General features: G+C 36.8%; 1 long non-coding RNA gene across 2 annotated transcripts; it reads left to right on the top strand.

Annotated features, from left to right (window-relative positions):
* Window positions 1-504: 504 nt before the first annotated feature.
* On the top strand, window positions 505-2701 carry LOC118163028. Of its 2 annotated transcripts, none has more exons than XR_004748793.1 (3): window positions 505-771; window positions 940-1059; window positions 1683-2701. It is a non-coding gene; the product is annotated as an uncharacterized LOC118163028 (long non-coding RNA). The 2 variants fall into 2 exon arrangements; XR_004748792.1 differs by having other exon boundaries at window positions 530-771; window positions 988-1059.
* The last annotated feature ends 1381 nt before the right edge of the window (window positions 2702-4082 follow it).

Raw genomic sequence — 4082 nt, 5'->3', positions numbered from 1 at the left:
GGATTCACCTCATGTATTTGTTCAGATATTTTAGCTACCAAGCTCTATCAATATCACAATCAGGAGATTTGAGCTGAAAACAGTTAACTTGGTCTTTTTGGTCTTTTCCTTTATATCTGTTTAACCTTTTATATATATATATATACGTATAAATATATATATATATATTTGGTGTTCCTCAGTGGGCTCTGTTAATTGCCATGAGCATTTTGCCCTGATTAAGTGATCAGGCAGAACTCCTGATATCCTTGTGAAAAACACAATTTTATGAAATGGCTCTAAAGACAACTGAAGGGCAGACACGTGACTGCTAGGTTTATGGATCAGGAGCATTATTTTTTTCATAGCATTAACATATTTATATGATACTCTTCTGAAACATGACTGAAGTGTATAATCTGTACTTCCTAGTCTGGAGGAAGAGCTCATGATGAATATATAGTTAAATGCCTTTAATATTTTGCAGATGCCATGAACACAAATTATGGAGCCTTGACTGCAGTGAAGGGGTTAATGATTAATTAAGTATGATGATATGAATTAAGTATCAGCAGGGTCTAGGGTAATTGATGTCAGGTGAATAGGAAACTCCCCAGGATAATGTCAGTGCCAGAGGGAGTGGTGATTAGTGGGGATAAATGCTGGTGTGATCTGCATCTGATGAAGGCAGAGTTGAAATGTTTGTGGGGCTGGGCCCAGCTGAGAATAATAAAAGCTTTTCTGTTTCCAGCTGAGGATAAAAAGATTTAAAGTGAGAGTATGTGAAAACAGGTAGGACCCTTTCCATCTTTAAAGAATACAATTAGTATTCTTTTAATACCATAAATCTTTATGATATGATTCTAAAAGTATATAATGATCCATGTAATCTCTAATTCTAAGTAACCTGAAGAAACAAAAAAAAAAAAAAAATGAGGTTTGTTATTTTTCTCTCTTCAGTACAGAGAAGGGTAGATGAAGATTTTGTTGTTCTTCTACTTGTTTCAGTTACAAATGAGATTGTAAAAATTCTGTTACATCCCTGTGAACCTCCTTGAGAACTCCAGGTGGAAAACACTGGTAAGTGTTGTTTTATGTTGTTTTAGAAAGTTATAACTACAGCTTTCTATTGCTATTGTATGGGTATTTGCAAGTGGTGCTACAAGGGCCATGATAGTAGTGCTTATGTATTTTCTGTAGGTGAATCTCGTGAACTTTTGATGTGAATCTGGACCGCATCAGTTTAGCTGATGTGCCATACATGAAAAAACAGAGTTCCCTGGGGTATGAAATAAAGGTGCCATTTGCAGAAATGAAGCCTGACCAAGGTCTATGAATAATACAGGCTAAACAAGGGTCACAAAGAAAGATATCTTTGCTTTGTGTCTTTGAAATAATAATTTTAGTTTGATGAACAGTTGGATAGCTCGCTTTCTGTACATACTGTGTATGTTGTCATTGTATTACTTCTGCATTATATAGGAAGGTATATAAAAATCCAAAATGATAGACATGGTAAAACAATGGTGGACCTATTTATATAGCCTTGTTAGCAGAGATTAATCTAAAAGTACAGTTTTATTGCTCTGCATGGGAGTGGATTAATGCTAGAATTTGTCACTGAATTAATCTCTTGCCTTACTGTTGAAATTGTTAAAGAGCTTTATACAGCCAAATGAGTAAAACTCTCCATTCCTTTGCAGCAGGAAAACTTAAGGAAAAGACTGCTCAGGAAACCACATTTTTGATGTGGTTTATTCAACAGATCTTTTCATGGAAGTCATCTGGAACTTCAATTCACCTCTGTAGAGCAACGTTTATACCAACTTGAAGAAGATGAAGCAAAGGGGAGAGAGAGAATCTGGTCAGATATTTAAAACCAGGTCTTGTACTTTAAATCCCACATCTTAAAAATGAGAAGAAATACATGTTTTTCTGACTCTGTCTCCCTGACTCTGAACACATAAGTGTTATGAACTCAGCTTTCTGGACTCTGTGACTGCTCTGAGATTGGGGTCACTTGGCTAGCAGTGCAGCACTCAGCAGCTGCACCACAAGTTCACTAGGCAGCCCTCTCTATCAGTGTTTATTATACTTGTGTTTGCAGCATGTCTTGCTGCATAATGCACACAGCCTCATTGCTGGCAGATTCTGTGTAGCTTGCCTGTTTTAGTGAGTTCATTTAAAATGTCATTATCTAATTTTCCTAGAAAAACTACGGGAAAAAATCTGCTTTTCTGAAACTGTATATCTAATTGTATAGGTGCTCCCCTGCTGCTGGCAACAAACTCCAGGAAATATGGGACAATCCCTGGAAAAGAACAAGAGGTGATTAAATGTGCAGCCATGCAGCTAAAACACTGAGTGGGCATTCCAGCAGTCTGGATAAAAGTTATTTATGTTGTGACTATATCTAAAAGGGCCTGAGCACTTTCCAAATACAAGAGAAAAATAATCATTGCACCGAAGAACTGGAATATAAGAAAACAGGCATGTATTGAAGGCTATTTTAGGACAGAGCAAAGAAAATAGGTGATGAACTTGAAGACAGATATAATAAAGTTTCTGAAGGTGGTTGGTTGGTTTAATGTCAATACGATCAAGTCATACTAGTACCAATGCTAATAATCCAAGCTCTTATATCTTTTACAGGTATCTTCCCTATTTATCTTGCCTGGAAACACTGGCTCTGCTAATAAAATCCCTTATGCTCTTCCTTTCACCATGTAAATATTCTTTTGAGTCAAAAGATGTAAACTAAATCATATGTCCCTGAGCTATTAACAGATGATTTCTGGGGGGATTAGGTAGCTTGCATATATGCAGAATTTTCCAGTGAATAAATCTTGCTGAGCAGAAGTGTGCCCCCTGATCTCAATCCTAATGACTGGAGACAATCTTCAAAATAAGAAGATAAATTGATGCTGTTATAGTAGTGTGATGTGGTAGAAATGCTGAGAAGTTTGAAATTCTGTTTGTTTTGCCTGGTGCTCTAGGGACTGTAGTACAATATGGTCTTCAAGTGTTCAGCAAAGTCAAAATGTACCTATTAAAATACAATGTGTGGTAGGGAGTGGAGAAACAAAAGCCTAACAGTTTATTGGTCTGCCTGGTGCCTATTCAGAAATTCTGGCTGAAGTCTGTGAGAAATTCCGGTGATGCCCTTTCTAACAGCTTAGGAAGGAGACTTGGGGACATTTTTGGTCAGGGCTGGACTGTCTGGATAAATCCTAGGATGAGATTCTTGCTTTTCTAACTCTGGATAACACTGTGAAAGGGCAGTTGACAGTACTAGTAGGTTGTAGTAGGCAGTTGACTAGTACTTCTAGTAGGTGGAAGTATAGTCACACCCCTATTCTTCAAAATACAGAACATAGCCCTAAAGGTTATTCCAGACCTTTCCTTCGGTGTCAAAAGAGTTTCAGGTGATTTAAGAGCTTTGACCGTTAGTGAAGAGTTGCTTACAGATTTTGAAGGCAACAAATATGGTTTTAATTTCCTAAATCCTGCTGATTTTTATATTTTTTCACCTCGGTCTGGAATATGGCTACAGAGTATCTCTGTGTTGGACTTACTTCTGTATCAGGTTCCTATCAGAAACAAAATCACCAATGGATTGAAGAAAGCACAATCTTGTAATTTAAACAGGGCTGAAAGGTGTAAGCTGAACAAAAAGATAGTTTAGCGGAGATGGGAGAAACTAGTGTGTTGGAAAGGAGGAGCTGTACTTAGAAGGAGCTGAAAATCATATTTCTTTGGAGCTTGTGTGCATAGATTTTAGGGGAAAGCCAGAGAAAGTTGAATGATAAGACTAGAATATATAAATTTGGGATGTCTGATTTATTTCCGCAGCCTTTTCTGAGATAGATATAGCATCCAAAATATTGCTGCAGTTAATTTGTTGCATGGCATATAAATCTTATGATTTAGGCAAAAGAATGAGAAAATAAAATAGAAAAACAAAATGACATGGCTTTTGAATGTAGAATTTATGCTGTGGTTCATTTCTTGTATTTATGCATTTATAATGTTCTTCCCTTGTAATAGGGCATCATCTCCTGCCTAAGAAAGAGAAGCCTATGTCAGTTAAAGTTTTGTGGAGA

The sequence above is a fragment of the Oxyura jamaicensis genome, chromosome 2 (genome assembly GCF_011077185.1).
Source record: "Oxyura jamaicensis isolate SHBP4307 breed ruddy duck chromosome 2, BPBGC_Ojam_1.0, whole genome shotgun sequence".
In the NCBI taxonomy this organism is placed as follows: domain Eukaryota; kingdom Metazoa; phylum Chordata; class Aves; order Anseriformes; family Anatidae; genus Oxyura; species Oxyura jamaicensis.
The sequence above is the reverse complement of the archived record's forward strand: the minus strand, read 5'-3'. Positions and strand labels throughout refer to the sequence as shown.